The following is a 22,744-nucleotide window of genomic DNA, read 5'->3' on the forward strand; positions in this document are numbered from 1 at the left end:
ATTCTACTGTAAAAAAGTAGTGGACTTAGACTCTGAATTAATGTTTTATTTCACTAATTTTATAAATTTTAAAGTCATTTACTCTCCCCCATTAACAAAAAAAAATCAGGTAAAAATATATTAAACTGTTTCAAATTAAAAAAAAATATACTTCTGTTTTATATATCACTAGATTACATGGTTTTCAGAGCAGAATTTAGATGAAAGTAGCAGGTTTCTAAACCTACACTTGGATAACATACTGAAGTCCATAGAAAACTAATATATTTAATTCAGTCAGAAGGATACAGTAATGCAATTTTATTTTAGTCATTATGTTTGGGGTTTTTCGTTGTTGTCATTTGTTTGGGTTTTTTTGGTGTTGTTGTTTTGTGAGCTTAACATAAGTGTTGCAGATTATCTATTCCACAAAACACACACCCCTTCCCACACTCCCTCCCTGGCTTTGCTCAAGTATCCCTAAGGGCTCTTCTTTCTGCATTACCTCCATGCTGTGCCTTTCTTATCTATGCTATTTTCTCTCTCTTCTGTCTCCAAGCAAATTCAGGAGTAATGTCACAGTAAAGACAAACAAAAAAAGAGGTGGGAAAGCATGAGGGAGTGGATACATAGCACTCAAGCCCAGCCACTCTCGCGACTCTGTGCTGCCAGGTTATCATTTGCAAAACTTCACCGCAAATCGCACAGCTGTTATGTGCACGAGATTATAAAACAATGACAGACCTACACACAGCTTTCAATTTTGAAACAATTTTTGAAAAATATAAACACATTTTCTTTTAATTTGACTAGACTTGAACGTTATATTGAACTATGTTCCTTTTTTGCTTACACTAGGATCTAATACTAAGTCAGTGTTTGTTCAATGTGAGAAGGGTAAGGAGCTGAAGAAAAGGAAAGAGGGGCTGAAGGAGGCTTAGTTGAAGTGTTGAACATCCAGTGTTTTCAGTATAGCTTCAGTAACGACCAAGATGTCAAAACCCTGAGATATGAATGCATGAAAACAAGAGTTTTCAGGAAGCACAGCAGTCCTTTTATTACAGAAGAGCGCAAGTGCTCAGAGTTTGGTCTAACTTAGTACCTCAAGAGAAATTCTGACTTCATAGCAATGCAGATCTGCTCAAGATAGGTTCCAAAATTCATTCACTTTTCTTGTCCCTTGAGGACTCTTTCCTAGCAAGATGTGTGGTAACACCTTGATATCATTCACACCTCATTAGCAACAAACAATAGTCACATGGACTCTTCATCTTCTTACTCTCTCTCCATATACCTGTCCATCTTCTATCAAAAAATGAAAAATAGAGGGAGAGAACGTGTCACTATGGGTATACAAGAACCAAGGCTCTAGATTTGTATCTCACAGAATGTCAGCGTAAGGTTTCTCTTTCATTAGTGCTTTCTTAATCAGATTTCTCCTGCAGAAAATTGTGTCTATTTCAGCTATTTGTATGTCATTGTTTAACCCCAGCTAGCAACTAAGACCATGATAGCCACTCAGTCACTGTCTCCCACCCCCAAGTGGGTAGAAGAGAGAATCAAAAAGGAAGAGAGAAATCTGTGGGTTGAGATAAGAACAGTTTAATAAGACATAACTGTAGTAGTAGTAGTAGTAATAATAATAATACTAGATACTCAATGCAATTGCTCATGAACTCCAGTTAAGCCAAAAGGCCAGTCCTGGAAAGAAGAGAGCATTCTAGTCTCAAGCAGCCAATCTCAGTCTCAGTCTAATCTCAAATAGCCAGGAGAGCAAAAAGGCAAAAAGCAGAAAGGCCAATGGCCAACTACAAAATGGCAGAATGGTAAAAGGTTGAATGAACACCGAACTGAAAATGGAATGGAACTCCCAAATGCAACAGAATTAACTAGCTGGAAGAGCTGGCTCCAGCTACATAGTAAGCATGACGCTAATGCTAGGGTATATTTCCTTGGCCAGTCTAGATGTCAATCTAAGTGCTGTCCCACTTGTTTTCCCTCTCATCTGCTGGGTACACCTGCAGCTGGACAGCTGAGGAAGTCCATGGTCTCCCTGGCAGCAGTCAAAATATCAGTGAGTTCTTACATTCTTTTCATACCAACTCCAAAACATAGTCTAGCTATTGGAAAGAAAGAAGTTAGCTCCTGTCAGGCAAAACATGGGAAACTTAGTGTGTTATCATGTAATTTTCCTGTTAAATTCAAACCGAAAGACTGCACTACCTACTAAGAAAATCCTATCTGCATGAAGAAAATTAACTTGAATTTAGCTAAAACAGCATAATGTATTAGATATTGTTTAATTAAATTAAATAAGACAACACACCTGAACATCAGGAAGGACATTATGTTAAGCTGCTTTTGCCATATTAAAATTGTACTGAAGAATGACACAGAATAGATGGCAGGTAGTGTACAACTCTAAAGCTATGCAGCAACCCTTTGCTTTTTCAGCTAAAAATTAGAAAAATAACCATCTCAACAAGCATCACAAAGAAATGAGAGGTTTCTTCGACTCAAGGTTATAAGCGAAACAGATCTCAAATTTTCAAAGTAATCTAAAATTGTTAACAGACGCTCTTTCTCAGTTCAGTGGAACATATAACTTCCTTTGTCTCTTTTTTAGACATGTAACCTGTATTTAAGTATTGCACACATATCTGTACTGTGGCAAGATTGACATTCCTAACTTTGTAACCATATTAAATTAGAGCTACTCTAAACTAACTTAAATATTAAAAAACCCAGATTTTACAAATGTCTCCCAATGCTAGGTCTGTTGATGAAAGCAAATGCTGAAGTTGTTATAAATTAGTCATTATTAAACAGGTTTGAATACGGAAATTCTGTTAATATCTAGTATATTAATAAAAGCAACATTTAAAAAGTGTTAGTTGTGTCCATCAGCATAATTTTGACTTTACATCAAAGTCTGATAAAAGATTAATTATTCATGACTTTCAATGTAAAACTAGCTATTGATGAAGGTAAAGTTAAATATCTGTCACTTCCTAATGGAAAGACGGTAGTATTTTAATATTATTATTTTGGTTTTAAATGCAGTTTTAACTTTTGTCCTACTATTGCCTCTTAAATTGACTGCATTCTTTACTCCCCATCTTGTAAATCTATTCATTCAATGTTAATATTAACGTGGGGAAATTTTGAGAACAACACTGCTCAGTATAAGTTAGGACTATGTAATGAAGCCATTCACAAAAATTTTAGGGAATTAAGGAAAGACAGAAAGAAACCTGATCCAAGATCAGCTATTGTTTGTGGTTTTGTTAACTTGTATGAATCCTCTACTTTCATACATCACAAAATTCAAAACAGGAAATACCCTGTTTCTCCAAAAATAAGCCCTACCCCAAAAATAAGTCCCAGCATGATTTTTCAGGATTTTTGAGGATGCTTGAAATATAAGCCCCACTCCAAAAATAAGCCCTAGTTACAGTTCATTAAAAAAGTAAATTTAAATAGTGTCCAGGCAGCTTTACATGTAAAAAAAGTAAGAAGTTTTGGAGCAAAAAATAATATAAGACCGTGTTTTATTTTCAGGAAAACAGGGTATGTAGAAAGTCGACAACTAAGGATATACTGTGGAATTCTCAACAGCTGTAAGATACATTTTGTAATAGAAGCATTAAAGCAAATGTATCCTCGCTATAAGCAGAAAGAAAAAGAAAAACAAAAGAACCACACACACACATGCACACAAAAAAACCTGTAAAAATGAAGACTACAAAACAAGGACCCCTTTGCGTAGGGTCCAAAATGGTGATGTCCACACCATCATGTCCAACTGGGGAATTACCCAGGCCAACCAGAGCAGTGACAAATATTCATTAGCTGCCTCCCAAGATGGAAATCAGAAGGCCAACCACCTCAAGGGTACACACGGCTATGGTGGATCCTTCTGCACACCTCATGGGAAACCCGCATGCTCAATTACTTCTCTGAAGTGTCTGTACACTAATGCACATAGCAGTTAAAGGCCCGTGATCTCATTGCTATTACAGAAACATGGTGGGACAGCTCACATGAGTAGAATGTTGTCATGGAAGGCTATGTACTTTTTAGGAAAGACAGGCCTGCAAAGCAAGGTGGAGGAGTTGCTCCTCATGTGAGAGAGCAACTCAAATGTATCAAACTCTGCCTAGAGAGGGGATGTAGAATGAGTTGAGTCCTTGTGATGAAAATTAAAGGATGGGCTAACAAGGGGGACGCTATTGGGGGTGTTTACTACAAGTCACTTGATCAGGAAGAGGAAGTTGATTAGGCTTTCTACAAACAGCTGGGTGTAGCTTCACAATCACATGCCATGGTTCTCATGGGAGACTTCAATCACTCTGACATCTGCTGGGAAGATAACACAGCTAAGCATGCACAGTCCAGGAAGTTCTTATAGATCATTGATGAAAACTGATTGTCACAGGTGGTAGAGGAGCCAATGAGGAGAGGTGTACTGCTGGACCTTGTCTTAACAAACCAAGAAGAACTGGTTGGAGATGTCATGATTGGGGGCAGCCCGGGCCAGAGCAGCCATGAGGTGGTGGAGTTCAGGATCCTGCATGCTGGAAGAAGTGCAATAAGTAGGACTAAAACCATGGACTTCATCAGGGCAAACTTTGGCCTCATCAAGGTCCTACGTGGAAGAAGTCCTACAGGTTAGGAGCCTAGAAGATAGGGGATCCAAGACAGCTGGCTAATATTCAAACATCGTCTCCTCCAACCTCAAGACTGATGCATCGCTATGAGGAAGAAATCAAGTAAAGGGAGTAAGAAGCCAGCATGGATGTATAAGGAGCTCCTGTTAAAACTCAGATGGAAGTAGGTTCTTTATGTAATGTGGAAAAAAGGACAGACCACCTGGGTGGAATATAAGGTGGCTGTTAGAGTATGCAGGGATACGGTAAGGAAGGCCAAGCTCCACTTGGGATTAAATCTGGCTAGAGATGTCAAAGACAACAAGAAGGGCTTATTCAAGTACATCAGCAGCAAAAGGAAGGTTAGGGAAAATGTAAGTCCGGTGTTGAAATACATGAGTGTCCCAGTGGTGGAGGATATAGAGGAGGCAGATTACTGAATGCCTTCTTTGCTTCAGTTTTTATTGCTAAGACTGGCCTTCAGAAATCCTAGATCTTAGAGGCAGGAAAGGAAGTCTGGCAAAAGGAGGAGTTTTCCTTCGTTAAGGAGGATCATGTTAGAGATCATTTAGGCAAACTAGACATGCACAAATACATGGGTCTCAATGGGATATACCCACAAGTGCTGAGAGCTGGCAGATGTCAAGAGGATGGGACCAGACTCTTTTCAGTGGTGCGCAATGATAGGATGAGGGGCAATAGGCACAGACTGAAGCATAGAAGGTTCCATCTGAATATGAGGAAAAACTTCTTTACTTTGAGGGTGACAGAGCACTTGAACAAGCTGCCCAGAGAGGTTGTGGAGTCTCCTATGGAGACATTCAAAACCCACCCGGATGCTTTTCTGTGCAATCTGCCTTAGGTGAACCCACTTTAGCAGGTGGGTGGCACTACATGATCTCCACAGGTCACTTCCAAACCTAGCTGTTCTGTGATTCTGTGACATGAATTAAGGTTGGATTGGGGTAAGGTAAAATATTTTCCTGAAAGAATCAACTGAGATATTTTATAGATGTCTTCTTCATTTGTCTATACATCATATTAGTCTATTGCAATAAATAACATAGCAAATTGCACATGTGAAAGGTATTCTCTGCAATCCAATTCGAAACTTCTGTTGGAATATCTGAAAAATATTTTCTGTATAAGCCTCTTACACATGCACATTATTTAGTAGCCATCAGATTTAACTTTTATTTTTATACCACCAAATCACTGCAACAACATATTTTATCCTCCTCCCTAGCTAAACAACACACAATTTTCCTATTTCCTTTCACAGAACAATTACCTTACATATAAAAATATGTTTTCTTTCTACACCTTTCTGCTCAATCTACATAAAGAATGGAGCCATGCCATACCTTGCACCAAAACTTGGGTCAACTCAGCTGTAGCTAATTTCAAGAACAACAGGTGCTGCAATAAGCACTCCACAGGAACTAACTGTGGCTAATTTTGCAGTGAGAAGCACCTGAAGCACTTTAATATGCTTTTCTTCTAGGGTAGCTGCATTCATAGCAGTATGGCAGTATATGAAAAGATTTCGACAAAACTTAAGGAATCCAGTTCTTCAGAAAATCAAAACATCAAATACTTGATTTTGTGAATGTATGTTGTTATTTGGAGTGCCACTTTTTATGTCACTCATATCTGACAAAAATGTATTTTGTTGGTGATTCATGAATGCAGATACTATCTTCAATATAAGCGTTTAATGAAATAAATGGAATAATCAATATTTCTTGTAACATTTTGTTTCTCTTCAGCATTCCTATTAAGGGCTTAGTTCAGCAAATCTCATTCTGGTTTTAGGTCACCTGATACAAGCTCAAAAATGCCACACTTCCCAAAATTTATTTTTAATGAAAACTTACTCTTCCAGTTCAGGTATTCTATTAAAAGGACTGAAATAAACATTTGCACTCAAATGAACATTACACTGAGCCACTTTAACTTTATGCAGTGTATCATGTGTTCTTCTGCAGATAGTGTAAGCTCTATATTCTTTGTTCTGATCACTCCTTATCATTTGGTCTGGTTAATTCAGTCAAAATGTTGTTCTGCTGTTCAGTTCATACCACATTTGTGATTGCACAGGTCAAATACCAATACTGAGGAAATCACTGTCTTGCATAAAAAAAACCCCAAATTAGCAAAACAAAATTACCAAAATGAATTTCGCATTCCTGGAGTGCATTAAGAAAAGTGTGACCAGCAGGTTGAGGGAGGTTATCCTCCCCCTCTACTCTGCCCTCATGAGGGTACATCTGGAATACTGCATCCAGTTCTGGGCTCCCCAGTTTAAGAAGGATAAGGAATTACTGGAGGGAGTCCAGTGGAGAGCTACAAAGATGACTATGGGTCTGAAGCATCTTTCTTATGAGAGCTGAGTCTTTTCAGCCTGGAGAAGAGAAGGCTCAGAAGGGATCTCATCAGTGTTTATAAATATCTCAAGGGTGGGTGTCAGACCAGGAGGATGGGACCAGACTCTTTTCATTGGTGCCCAATGATATGATGAGGGGCAATGGGGACAGACTAAAGTATAGAAGGTTCCATCTGAATGTGAGGAGAAACTTGTTTACTTGGAGGGTGGCAGAGCACTGGAACAGACTGCTGAGAGAGGTTGGGAAGTCTCCTTCTCTGGAGACATTCAAAACCCACCTGGACACATTCCTGCGCAATCTCGTCTAGGTGAACCTCTTTTAGTAAGTGGATTGGACTAGATGATCTCCAGAGGTCCTTTCCAAACCCAACCATTCTGTGTTTCTGTAATTTAGGAATCTGATTTTAATATGGTCTGCACTTCTTGTCCTTTTCCAACTCCTGCTTTCCTCTTATACTTCCCACACAACTCTGGATAAGCATTTATCTTCCTGTTTGTTTCCAAATACTTTTCCACCTCCTTTTCTGTTTTATCCAAGACAAATAAAATATATTCCTGTCATCCAAATATAAGAGGCCTTTTAAGTGGCTTGACCTTGTATCAAAGAGCAAGGCAGAAAAACCTAGGGAACTGAAATCATTCTGAGTATTAGAATATGGAAACCATCCCAGGCAAAATGAAATAATAAAAATGTGGGTAGCAAGTGTGTCTTTTTCATTTAGCACAAAATATGTGGTTTCAGAGGAAATCTGTGGTCTGGGACTTTTTCCTCCTCGTAAACATATCTAACACATCTTGCTCAGCAATGAGCAGGAATCAAGGTCTTTGAAAATCTTCCTAGGAAAAAAGTATAGGTTGCACTTCAAAAACATGTTGCAGTAGTTAAAACATTTTGAGGAAGACATGCAAGTCCAAGGTTTTCTTTCTTCTTTGTAAACAGTCGTTAGATGAAACTGGATCTCTGGCTTAAGCAGAGAATACAATATTATGGCTTTCCTTTTTATTCTGAATTTCAAAAATTTTGAATTGATTCGTTTGTTTCTCTGCTTGTGGGTTTGTTTATTTGGTTTGGTTGTTTGTTTTTGTTTGTTTGTCAGTTTGGGTGGGTTTTTTTTGCAGAAGTACTATTTCCAAAAAAGGATACTTGCACTTGACATTCCACCTATAATTAAGATTTGGAGCTTCTCTTATAATAGCACTTTGAAAATGAATCTCTTACATCACAGGTGAATGGTCTAATCATTTGACTGATACAGAAAAGAGATTGGCAATAATTTATTCTCTAATTGAAAAGTATATAAAAGTTATTGTTGTTATTATTATTATTATTATCATTATCACATTTAATTACTGTGTAAACTCAATAGAAACCTGTCATGCTATTGTCATGCAGGGTAAGTAACATCTTTTTGCTAAGTGATAAAATATTGTAATGTTTCAAAATCATCAACTGGTAGAACTTAAGGAAAAAAACACACTACAAAATATATCTGAAACCTATTCCCACAGAATTTGGAAGTTTTAAACTTTATAAGGTTTAAACACCATCTTTGTGAAACATGAGTTACATCCATCAGTTTACATGTAAGACAGTCCTGACTGAAGAAATAGATTAAAATCAGATCTCAAATTTGAAATATAAAATACTGAGATCAAAGGACTCACATATTCAAAGGACTCTTTCATGAGTACTAACAGAATTAGTACTATACAAAATTCCTTTCCTTCTAGTAAACGCTTTCCCAGGGGTGGCAATTTAGATCTGTAAAGATATTAACACACAGTTCATGTGTAACACATAGTTCAGGAGTAATGATGAGGTGGCATAGTCCTTTCACAGTCTTGAATGGAAGTAAAGGTAGCCAGAAAACAGCCTCAGTCAAGGATGGTCAGACGTAACTGAAGATAAAACATGTCAGTTAACCAAAGAAAGTGGTCCTTTTCATTTGGTAGCATATTTATTTTGGATTTTAACAAATTTAATGGAAGCTCCTCAGAAATATGTTCTGAGTTATATTTCTGCAGCAGCCATACTTCCACCCCCTTGAGTGGCAAATGTGTTATTTGGCTGCAAGTAATACATCTCACACCATGATTTTTCATCTTTATTAACAAGTGAGCTCCACAAAGAATATCCTTAAGTGAACTGAAGTATTTCAATTGCCTGTTTAAGAGAAGAATAAGAAAGCGAACCAGGTGAGTAACCTAATTTGAATATTAAGGTTTTACTTGATCTTTCTCTTAATGTTATTTTTAGATGAAAATCAGGTATGGATTCATATGTCAGCTGCTTCTACTCAAAGCAGAAGCAACAATGTAGTGTTCATAAAAATGTCGTTCTGTTGCTATGGAAATCATTGTGAAACCAGAAATTAAGAATAATAGTGTCAGAGAAACATCTTTTGCAGATGCGTATTTGTTATCTGGAGCAGGAATTGGATGGAATATTAGAAAATGTAAAAGATGAATAACAATTAGACTTAGTGTCTCTTAAGACTGTGTTCTTTTTCTTACGATAGTAAAGACAAAATTAAGCATCAGACATCCTAGCATATAGTTTCTCTCTAAAACTATTTCTAATTTTTATAACTAACAATGTCACACCATACAAAATATCGCATTCTATGCAGCATACTTTTTTAATCTGTTCAATTTTATGAATAATAGGAGAAGATTAGGAATTTTCAAAATGTAGTAAGGCAAGTATACTACTTTCCCAGACCTATTTGTAAATCCAGGATTTACAAAATATTGCTAAAGAAACAGAACCAGCTTCTATATGGTCTTTAAAACACTTATTTCCTGACTCCTTTTGTTGTAATTTTACTTATTCTAGGACTCCAGATACTAGTCCATGGTTAATTATCAAACTGACTGACCCACACATGGGGGGAATGCAATATTCTTTCCTGTCTGCTAAACTGGTATTGATTAACTTTGTTGTTTATTATCAGAGAAATTAATTGCATTTATCACATATGAAATTACTACCCCCTTTTGGGCATGATTTAATCTAAGAAAGGAGCCTAAACTGAGACATAAAAGTTGTTCGCTTGAACAATAAAGGTAGTACTGTAATCAATGCCTGGCAATACATTTTTGTAAAGACCAATTTAAACAAAATACTTTCAGCACAAAGGATGTATGTTATTCCTTCAGATAACATGGTCAAGATGTAATGGGGAGAAGGAGTTGCAGTGGGATCTAGCTAGTCTGCTGATGTTACTATGAAAGTAAAGCTTTTTGAGTTGTTTTTGTTTCATCAGAATCATGATACTCTTGAGTGTTGGCAAGGAAATGCGAGGTAATGGGAATGCAGTGAACATGCCTTTCATCAGCTGAACATCTTTAATTGTAATTGCAGCATGTAATGGTATAATTAGTTGTCTAAGTGACAGGGTAGGCTTGAATCTTTCCTACTGTTCTGCAAAAAGACCATTTAGTTCCCAGAAACCTTTCTTTAGACTACACAAATGGCAGTGAAAGACTGAAGATTTTTTTTAACCCCTAATTGTCTAAAGTAAAGGAGGACTTCACCTTACAGAATGTCCAGAAAAACCCTGTGGAGACGCAGTGAAATATGTAGAATACTAGGTTACTGGGAAAAAAAAAAAAAAAAAATTGTGAGAAGCATTAAACACAGAAAAGGAGTATGCAAGGACTTGCACAGGAAGCAGCAAAGAGGAGGTGTTTGGAAATCATTCTCTGATACCTGGGAACAATCAAGAAAAATTAGTCGTGACTATCATGTAACATGTTCACAAATAAGATCAACAGAAAAACAAGCTAGAGGACTGTATCTTTTTTTTTTTCTTATTAAAGAAAGAATTAAACATCACTGACTCATTTTACAATATAATTTTTAAGTGGGACCAGTAGTTTCAGTTCATAGTTTATTGTAACTGGGTTTTTTGCCTCTTGAATTTATATCGATGATTCTACCATGCTGGATAGTGATATGTTAAAAAAAAAAAAAAATCTGTATTCTGTAGTTCTCTGTTTTATTGAAGAATAAGTCATCTAGGTGGGGCACATGTCAGGAATTCCACCTCTTCATTCCTCCATAATTCCATTGCTCTCTTTCAGATGGCTTCTGGGAGGAACTCAGGAGAAGGATAAGGGAGCAAACCATGACTCAGATATTTGCAAAACAAGATCTGTGTCTAATTTGTTGTTGCTGCTCCCTGTTGGCCTCTTTAAGAAACCTCCTGAGAAATCTTCCCTGAGAGCCTGAGAAACATATCAGCTGGTATTATTCACATGCATGAAACAATGGTCTTTGGAGCAGGTATTGTAATGAAATTTCAATGAACGTAGGTTAATAACATTTATACGTTAAAAACCCCAAACAAACAAAAACATCTGCATAGAATTAAAAATCTTGAGGAATCAAGCTTCTGTGATTAATTTATTAAGCACAGTTTAACATATAAAGCTATGCATGCTGCAGGTGTAGAAAAATATTTAAGTAGAACATTTACTTAATCTCAGTTTACTGTTAAATCAAATGCAAAATTTTAATGACAGAATTAGAATTTGACTAGTAGCTCTAGTGTTATGTTGACACATCTTTGTATTCAGTACCAGCTACTTCAGATATAATCTTTCTTTTGGTATTTTAAATTATAGCAGATGTTAAAAACATACTGTCCTTAGAGACAAAAAAAGTGTGCAATATGCAAGTTATGTTAAATTAAGAATACAGCTTCTTCCTCTAGCCTTCTCTCTTTGTACAACCAGAAAATCAGTACCTGGCTCAACATAACTGGGCAGGTACTCAAAAAACAGCTGTGGAAACAAAGGCTCTCTTCAACAACGAAGAGCTCAAAAGTCTTAGCAAACTTTTTATTTCAGAATTTCATATTTCAGACATGCACATGAGTCACTCCACATTTCAATAGTTTTCCATTATCTCCTAATCAGGTTAGAAATTAAGAAATAGATACTCCTAATATTCAGAGTCTTTAAAATAAACATTTTAAGCTAATATGTTTTCCTTTATTTTTTTAGTAAATAAATTATGGCCGAGGATCATATAGTTCAGGATTCAGAAAATCGGTATCATCTTTGTGTATCTGCTGCCAGAAGTGTTCTTTCTCAACTGTGCGAAAAGTCATTAATTTTAACAGATATGTTTATATATTACAAATAAATTATTTTCAAAGCTTTCCATTCAAAGTTCTTTTCCTTTCTTTTGAATATAGACTTAACTTTAAATATTTATTTTAAAGTTACTATTTTGGTTATTGAATATCATTAGCAATAATTACACTTTATTTCTCTTAGTCTCTCAGAAGATTTACTGTAATATTTTGAAAACTTTCACCTCATTAGTTAAGTACTAATTGGTTCATTGCTTTGTAATCGTACATAGGAAAGGATTTAAGTTTAAATCTCTGGTACATATTCTGTTTCACAACTCATTTCTAAAAAGAACCATCAAAGTGAGAAAAAATTAAAAGACTTTAAGGTAGATTAGACAATTTCTGTGTCAAAGCCTTTTGATATAAAAATAAGGTACCATTGGATGACTACTATTCTGTTTTAAACACATAGACTGACTGTAAGTTCCAATCTTCAATAAACAGGAAAAAGTTAGTCTTACGTATGGTAATTTCAGAAGCTGGCATTTACATATCGCTTTTCCAAAACTTGTAGTATAGGGGAATTCCTCTCAGTCTTTCAAATATCCAGGTGATTAATCTACTTTGTCAAAAATATTCAGACTGCCACTATATACCTTAGAATTAAAAAGCAAATACAAAAATCCAAATTGCTCATGTTTCCCTAATTTCTTTTCCTGATCCTTTCCTGATTTTTCTTGTCACTACAGAGTTTTTCTTAGGGCATTAGATAAGCTATTCTATAGTTTCTCACTAGTATCACCTGAAAAGTCTTCTGAATATACACAGCATCCATTGCATTTCAGGAAAATCTAAAGATGTTTAGGGAATCACTATAGCTGGTTTCATACAAAACTGGGAGATAAACGATTATTTTTCTAAAACTTGCTCCAGCAAAACCTGTTCCAATCAACTGCTAGTACTTCTTATATGAAGTGGAATTGAACAGGTTTTCTAGTCCTTATGCATTATACTATTACTTAAGAAAATAGTGGTCTACTTAGGAAAATAGTGGTCTGTTGAAGACTTCACAATTTAAGTAGTTGACAGAGATAACATTGGGAAGAAGCAAACCAGAGAGTACACAGGAATGGTGAGACAATAATTATAACAATACTTACTGGTACCTCTTTAAAAAAAGAAGAAAAAAGAAAAAGAAAAAAAAAAGAAAAAATAATTTCTCATTTTGATAATCTTTCAGTAGACTCTTTCAAAACAAGCTAAAATATTAGAAAAAAAATATTCAGCAGTGAACAGGAGATCTAAGTTTATGAATCGGAGCAAAAAGATTAAAGAGAAATAATTGATTATCATCTTTCCAAAAGTTTGGTATTTGTCTTCCATCTGCACCTCTCCAAAGAAAAGAAATATGTCCACTGCACTAAAGCTCAGGCTTTTATTTTCTAATCAGGACACACTAATCTTGTGACAAGACATGGTTACAATCCAGCTTTTAATACACAACAAACTGTAGCTGCTGCTGTTCAGTTATTCCAGATTCCAGGCTCCACCTGACCAGGAGGCCCATAGTAAACACCAACCACAAGGTTCCCTTTGTTTTCTTGGTTTCTGATTTTTACCCAGAAATCTCTGATGAGCACTCCATATTAGGTCATTTTCAAATTGGTCTAGCAAAAAAGAAAAAAAAATCTAAAAAAGAGTTTAGAACATGTCAGATCAAAGTCATTTTGACAATTTCTGCCTGAAAATATATACTGAATGAAACATTGCCTATAATAGAAACATCTTCAATAGAATAAGTGAGGCTGGCAGTCATGCCTGGAGATTGCCTAGCCTCAATGTTACTCAAGCAGGGTCGAGTACATCAGACTGTCCACAGCTATGACCAATTGGGTTTTAATGTCTCCAAACATGGAGACTACATGATCTGTCTGGAAAACTGTATCATTGTGAAAGAGTCAGTAACTCAAAAAATGGAAGATGGAGAATCCTTTACAGGTTCACGAGTTATTCTCCTGTCCTTGCATGAAAGCCAAAGTAAAAGTCCATTTCTTGTATAACTTGATATCTGAGTCATCAAGTGTTCCAGGAAGAAAAGTTTAGGCAAAAGAACCACAGCTACAAGTGTGCATTGGATTAATTTTTCTCCTTCATGTTATTGAGAGGATCAAAGACATTCATGATACAGACGTTCTGACTACCTTATTTCTTCCACGGTCTTTAGAGGACCATGCTTTTTTTGAATACGCAGAAGTTAGACAAGAATTGCCAGGCATTTGTCTTCAACTTTCATTTGAATATCGTCTTTACATTTCTACATTTGGACCAGTCACTCCACATGTCACTTTATGTCATATTTATGTGTCATCTTATGTCTGCCAGGTCTATGAAGTTATCTAAGATACCCCAAGAAGCCTAAAGTGGCACTAAATATTTATGATTGAGCAAATGAATTCACATCTCTCCCTTCTTTTAACTAATTTATGGTTCAAGTATACCTCTAAGTCAAATCTTGAGAGATCTGGACAGTAATAGCTTTTGAAAGTTCAAAGAGGCAGGTATATAGATTTCTGTAGCATTAAGCTCCTCTGGCAGGGCAGTGCAAGCTACTCTTATTTTAGTGGACTTTGAGGATGAGAAGAGAAAGGTAATGTTTAAAAAGATAAAAGGTATTTTAATTTCAAGCCTTGGTGTTAAATATTTGAGAACTTTTTGAACTCTGAGTACTATTTGTATGTAATAAGAAATCCTTTATTGACATAAGAAATAAAACTTTTTTTTTTTAATGCACAAAGTAAAAAGCACATGTATGTTCACAGACTGATTAATGGGCACATGGCTAGTCAGCTAAGGTCAGAGGCTCTTTAGGAAGATTATCTAACTGTAGGACAAGATGCTGTAAATAAATGGACAAAAGTACCTTCCTAGAGCCTGGAATTCAGTGTTTGAGCAGATCTACATAGGATTTACTTTGGCCACCTGTATTTTCTCTAGCTTGAGGAATCTTCTGCTGAAAATGGTGAACATCACTGTCTTCCTGATCAACATATCAAATGGCAGCTGTTTGTGTGAGATGCTGACCTTTCCTCTTACATCATGCAGGAAGAAAAGTTAGGTAACTCAAAATTCTGAATTTTGGAAGGTTTTTAAAGACTAAAACTAAAAATGTGGGTTATTTATTCAGTTTGGTCCTTTGATGCTAAAAAACTTTATAAATAGCTTGTTTGTTCTTGGCAGGAGTATTCTGTTTTCCTCATGATTCATGTAAAAGGACTGTTAAAACACAAACAAAATCGTATTGCTAGTCTGGTCTTACACTGTTTATATTATCAATATTGAGGTCAGATTCGAAAGCTACTTACTCGTACCAAAAATACATGTTGAATTGTGTGTAACTTTTCATTTTCTTCATGCAAAAGGAAAATATAATATCAGAACACTCATTGAATTACTACGTCAACTACAATTAATTAAATTTTATGATGAACTAATCTTTCAAATCAGTCTTTGTTACACTTCATAATCACAGCTGAGATTTCATAACGCAATACAGTATTTATGCCTTTCCAAGTTCACAGTGAAGTAGGATGCTTAGTATCACTAATAACTATTCATTTTCTCACATGTAAAATTACAAAAGGATGGCATGGATTAGGAGAAAAGATTATATTTAAAGATTTGCTTTTATTTGACTGCAGGGAAAATGGAATCTACATCGAGATCCTATGCTGCTGCTAAATATATGAAGAATACGTTCATATGGAGAACAATAACAATTCAGTCATCTGACTGACAAAGCACCTTAAGCACTCACATAAAAGTTGCTATCTATACTTGCTGTAATTTTTGTTATTGCATTAGCCAATGGTGTAAATTATCTAAAAAGGGAAAAAGACTAATATAAGCCACTTCTTTTATGAAGTCTTGATTGAGGAAAACATCATTCTTAAGGAAAAAAAAAAAAGCATTCTTTCAGAAAAAGGCTCAAGTACTTTCTTAAGATTACAACTTAATCTGAATGAGTTCTAAATCTGTAGTTTTCTGCTGCATTTACACTTTTCAGCTTCCCAAAACAGGTCCTGAGCTATGTGTTATTACACAAACACTGCTAAGTTTCTTTTCTTGGGTTCTTCCTGAGTCCCTGGTAATAAAATTCATACACTTCCACTAGCACCAAAACAGAATAAACTCAGTTCTGCATGGTCAGCATGTATGGTTGCTGATAAATAACTTGGGGCAAATCATGTCTGATTAACTTGGCTGCTGTCTATAATGAAGTGACGGGCTCCATGATTCACCAGAGTGGTGAATACTGTTTTCCTTGACTGTAGAGAGGCCTTTGACATGAACTCCTAGAGAATCCTTATAGTTGGATCAGTGAGACATGTACCAGATAAATGGATTACAAGGTGGATAGAAAATTACTCAGATGATTAAGTTCAACACAGTATGATACGCAGTACAAAAGATGTTTATGAGTATCATTCCTCCAAGGTCAATACTGCAGCCAACAATCCTTATTGATTACCTAACAATGGGATGGAGGGCACCCTCAGCAAGTGTGCAGATGACATCTGAGAGGTGTGGTAAATACAGTGGAGGACAGGGCTCCCATAGAACAAGCCAGAGAAGGAGGCAGACAGGAACTCAGTGAAGTTCATCAAAAGCAAACACAAAGCCCAGCACTTGGGACAGATGAAGCACATTTCCTCCCAGCTCTGTTACCTCTTCACTTGTTTTTTCAGTTCTTCCTTTCACAACAGGTACAAACAGAAACTCGATTGTCTGACTGTTTTGTAGTTTCCAGGCCAGAAGTATTATCTTCTCTGTTCTTATTCTCTCTCGTTTTAGTGCTTCTACCATTTTTTTCATTTTGTTTACTATTTTCTTCCTTTTTTGTTTGTTTGTTTATCTCTCTTTGTTTCATTCTCTTCCAACCATGGCTCTTTTTGGCTTCTGCCTAAAAGATTAACTGCTTCCATCCATGTCCTGCTGCCTTCTCTGGTGTTGCAGAGTGGATCAAGTGGACCAGGATGTTTGTCTGTGCTATGGATATATTTTGCTGTTTCAGGTCTGCCATGTTTCTTGTTAAGCAATTCCAGTTTTCTAAATGAATGCCAGCCATAACTTTCCGATCTTGATTCTGTTTTCAATCTCCTTTTACCTCCATTTCTTCTTCCAAGAAAACAAAGGACAAAGTATGAAACTATCTTGTTATTTTGTCCCTGTGAGGTTTCTTTTTTCCATAAGTACCTACTTCTTTCCTCACCTTTGTTAAGTCCATTCTAAGTGGTCTTCTTTAAACTTCCTTAATTTCTCTACCTTTTTTTTTTTTTAATTTACCAGTTTCTTCATTTCTTCTTGCTCTTTTCTTGGACACGGCTAGCATCTTCAGACTAAAAACTTTTTATCTTTGAACATCATTTCATTTTCTACCTACCACCTTTTTTTTTTTTTTTTTTTTTTACTTTTTTTTTTCTCCCATCACTGACTTATTGGGACAATATTTGCCAGCTTCCAGTCAACTGGGACTTCTCTAGATTCCCAAGAGCACTGAAAAATTATTGAGAGAGGTCTTGCTATGACATCAGCCAACTCTTTAAGTACACCTGGGTGAATCCCATCAGGGCCTATCAACTTACAGAGACGCAGCTGGAGCAGCAAATCCTGCACAAGTTGGGAGTTGGTTGGGAGTTATCTTGTCACCTTAGTTCTAGAAGATTCATGCTCAGCCAAAACAACTTTCTGCCTCACCTTCTTGCCTTTTGATATTTTGGAATTGCCAGCTCCTGTGCTCTTAGGAGGTGGTACTTAAAAAGTGACCGGCACTGATGGATCCCTGGACCTTCGAAAGCTTTTTCCCAGGGGACATTCCTATGTAGTTCCCTGAGCAATCTGAAGTCTGCTCTCCTCATATCCAAAGTTGAGGTCTCGCTGGCAGTTTACCTCCTGTTATCATAGATTTTAAATTTGACTGCTTCATGGTCACTGGGGCCAAGGCAGTCACCAATTGACACTTCACCCATAATAGATAAGCATTCACTGAACAACAGAAAGAAAACATGGGAAATAGAAATGTAACAGAGAGTTAATCTTCACTTACTTATCCATGAGGGACACAATATAACCCTGCACCGATCCCAAGAAGTATCTAAAGATGTGTAGGAACAGTAAGTGCTGATAAACTGAACTGATTTATTTTGTCTCCTAAAATTTATGCTGCATAGTCTTTACATTTCAGAGAATATGAGAACTCTCTCATGTCATTCTTCTTTGTGTAGGAATTGAGCTTTATATATGTTTTGATAAAGTTTTATAACAGGCACTTTTTTTGGATTTTTATCTCTTTGAAAATAGTTTTAATAATAGACATTTTAAACTAACAAACAAAAACCCAAACAAAACATTCAGAGTCACCTATCATCTGATAATGTTTAATTAGCTAAGATTTGGTTGTTTTTATAATATTTGTTCACTCATATATTTCTATTACCTATAAGAAGTGTCTTATTGCAAGTGCCTCAGGGTCAGAGGCATTCATTTGTTTTATAGTACTGAACATAATGTTATATTGTGAATTTAACCTTATGCAACTGTATGTTTATAATGAAGATACAATTTTAAGGTTGTTGAAGAGTGAAGACTGCAGTTCAACCCTTTTTTTGTCTTTTTTAGGTTCCTGAATTTACGCAACCAATCTAAAACTTAAATGATCTACTGAAATAATTTCCTCCTTCTTAAGGGAATAAGAATTCCATTTCTTTGTACTTAGGATGCATTGTTCAGAGAGCTTTTTGATTAAAAAAAGTCTCAATCTGTAAAGCCAGCATAACTTAAAATGTAAATATGAAAATACCCCCAAAGATATCTTTTCTTATTGAAATAACGACGTATTGTAGTTATAAAGGGCAAATTATTATAATGAGCACAAGCACTCATGTAACTTGTCATATTGCTCACTTGATGAATTAGAAATTAAGGGTTTTATTTTGTTCTGGTGCATGTATATAGCTTTAACCATACATCAATAGAAGAATAAGCCTTTAGATGTAATGAAACACAAATTTTATGTAGTGTGTGGGATGCAGATATGGAATCCTTACAATGGACACTGGAATGTAATATTTTTTCACCAGACTTTCTTTTTTTATAATCAAACTTTCATCTAGTGGAAACTACTTGCTGCCATAACAGCTGAAAATTAGCTCTGAGGGTGGCATATTTTTACTGGCTGTCTTGCTCAACTTAGTTTCCATTTTGTTTTGGTTCACCCTTGATCATGTAAAGTGCACCCATTTATAATCTAGTTTTTTAAAAAAATTTCTCACAAAATTATTGCTGGTTTTAATTCTATTTTCTACTCCTGTATTTTAAAAACAGTGCTTAAATGTACTTCCATTTCTCTAGCATAAAGACTATATAAAGAAATAAAAAAATGATTTTATCTTCCCTGAGAGGGCACCTGTACCTACAGTCTTCCCTCAATGCATGGCAAGCTATATATATATTTTTTTTTTTTTAACAAATGTATGGAGTGCATAAGCTCATGCAGAAATGTGTATATAATTCAATATGGAGCTGCACACACTTGCTATAGCACAGTGCTCTAACTATAGAATCATACTAGAAATTACTAGTGTCTTGTGTACTTCAAAACCAAATGCTAAAAGTTACTTTAGTATTACATTACTTTAAAAATGTTATAAGCATACTTATTAAAAATATATTAAAATATAAGAATATATTAAAAAAATCAACATACAAGAGTGGTATAAAAAGCAAAATAAAGTTAACACCTTAAATAAACCACATTTTTGTACCATATACCTGTAGTGTAACCATAATTCCAAGAAGAGATAAAGTAGAAACATTAGAAAATACAAAGGTCATGCAGTTTATTCTACAGCTAGCACTTAATGCAGATGTAATCAACCACCAGAGCTACCACTCACTTAGAGTCATAATTTTGTGGAAAAAATCAAATGGCAATTCTAAGATAAAATCTTCCTGTCTCAATCAAGTGAGTAATTGTTTGTTTCAGGTAAAGAAGTAACTCAACAGAGAAGATGACTCTTGAAGCTATTCTTTCTAATAGATATCTCACTATTTGAGTAGGTTAAGACAGACATTTGATACAGTGAAGTTATGAAGTATCCTTGGTTTTCAATTTTAGATTTTCAGCGATCTTTCTATCATAACAATACTTTCAAGGATGTATAGTAACTAGAGGTCATCTTGGATTCATCAGTTTGCAGCAAAGTTCAGCAGCTAGCTACTCCCAGTAGAGCCAAAGGACTAACTATAATTAAAGTCTTACTAACTAGGATGAAAGTCCTGAAGTCCCTCTTCTGATCAGATTTATCTTAGTTAAAAAATGCTAAATCAGGCAAATCATGTATTTTGTATGTATTTCACACATTTACAAAAGGTTCTTGATCTTCAGGGTTCCTAAATGGGTTATTTTAAATTCTATCATGGTTTATAATCTTTCCTGTCATGAAAGATAAAAAGTTCTTTTTTTTTTGCCTTTTTTTTTTTTTTTTTTTTAAACCCTGGAAGAGTTTTAGCCTAGTGAGCACAGCAACAGCCTTCTTTATTAAAGATATAGGGAAAGATGTGCTATTTCAGAGGACTAACAATTAGAATATTCAGAGCTTTCAGAATGAATAAACTCCATGGCATGCAGAATTGAAAAGGGAATGGAAAAAGAGATGTTTTGCTATGTGATGTGCTTGTAGCATTTCACTCTATTCGCAGAGCAGAGTGCTCCAATTGCAACATGCACAGGCTTTAAATAAGTTCTGTGCTATAATCTGTACCATCAATGTAGTTAAATATTTTAAAAACACTCAGAGTTAGATAGTGTTTAAAAGGACAGTAAGGAACATCACGAGAATAAACAGAAATTGATGTCCAGAGCTACCAAGGTTTAGTTAATTCTTCATAACCAATTAATGTGTTAATTTTTATTTTGGAAAATTTCCAGCTTTGTGTCTGGATGTGCTGTTACAATCATTTTGTCTGACAAAAATACCTTAAATTACTATTTCCCCACTCTTTTTATGGACTACTTTTATAGTATCTCGGAATGCTTTGCTTTGAGTTGCTACTTCTAAGAAAGAAAAATATTCTTATTTCCAGCATTATTGTTTAGAATTATTTTTTTCTGTTCAAATATAGCAATCATTTAGTCAAAATGTAAGTTTTGGATGCAGTAACTTTTTTGTTTTCTACACCTTTCTCAGTTATAAATATATGTACATAGTATAGACCCTTTTTTCCTGGCTTCTGGAATACAAGGCACATTTGAGAGACTGATTTGCCAACTCTTTCACTTTTTTTTATTACTAAGAATCATACATGCCAGATTCTACTTAGAAATAAACCATAAACCAATTTCAAATACAGTGTTTAACTATGGAGACTATGAAGCAAAACAACAGTGTAGATAACTATTAAATATGTTGCAGCACAGAAAGGAAAAAGAATCAAAAATCTGAATTAATCTAAGCTAGGTAAACAAGACCGTGGTAGCATATTTCAGCAAATTCTGAGTCCATCTTCTTGTTTCTTCTGTCCCTTTTACTTTATTGCTGCCTTTTCCATCAACATCCCTTGACATCTGTACAAGAAAATTGCCCTACCCTCTGGGACAAGGAGAGCTTTTTATCTTCATAGGAGCACAGCACTGAGCACAAGCAATCCTTATTTCCCAGCAGGAATCTGTGATTAAGTGATCTCAGGCTTCACACTGCAAGCTTTTAAGGATATTGCAGACCACGTATTGATGTTCACAGTACCTTGAACTCTGCATATTCAGATGTGGCATACCCAAGTTAGAGAAGCACGTGACTGTCCCACTGTATTAAGGTCTCTAAACTATTAAGTAATACAGTTGCACTACAGAATTTTGGTATTCAAGAAAAGAAAAAGTACCTACAAAGGTGATATACAAGGTTTACAGAAAATCAAAAAAGAAAAACTAATTGCTTAAATAAATCTCTAGAATTTTTACTCAAAGGAAATTAAGATATTGATTTTATTCTGCTAGATTAGTAACTTTTTTTACCAAATCAAACTTTCCTCACTGACACTTGTACTTCAAAATCGAGCATTATTTTTTTTCTTGGTCTTAATTTTGTTTTTCTTCTGTTTCTACCCTTTAGCTTACTTTCTGTCCTAGATTTGGTGGGACATTACTTAGGGACTGTTAGTACTAAAAATAAGAACTTTTACTTAATTTTAGAATCTCTTTTTATTGCTGTGAAATAGAATAGCATTTTGAATAGAAGGCTTATTTGAATGTTGTCTAGCTAATTGGTATTATATACAGGGTTTTTTTCTTTTGTGTCTAATGTAGCCAGGATATTATGAACTTATGACTTCACTTAGAATATGACAAAAATCAGAATAGGGATGCAAAACCGAAATTTCTCAAGGCCATTGTCTTGGATAAAACACTTCTAGAAAATAACGGTATCCCAATAATTAATTGTCAAGAGGGAACAGATTTTATTCAACTACAGGCTACAGTATAACTGATTACTTGGTAGATTACAATTTCAAGCTTTTGGAGGTATTTTCTTCTCTTCACCCATTTTGCAGATAATGTAGTACAGAAATACAGGGAAATATGTCACTAAGAA

The 22,744-nt window shown here is 35.3% G+C and overlaps 1 pseudogene; it reads left to right on the plus strand.

Moving 5' to 3' along the window:
• Window positions 1–22,744, plus strand: part of LOC136002097 (E3 ubiquitin-protein ligase Topors-like) — a 101,829-nt pseudogene that overhangs the window by 9,135 nt on the left and 69,950 nt on the right.

This window comes from Caloenas nicobarica, chromosome Z (genome assembly GCF_036013445.1).
Source record: "Caloenas nicobarica isolate bCalNic1 chromosome Z, bCalNic1.hap1, whole genome shotgun sequence".
Lineage (NCBI taxonomy): Eukaryota > Metazoa > Chordata > Aves > Columbiformes > Columbidae > Caloenas > Caloenas nicobarica.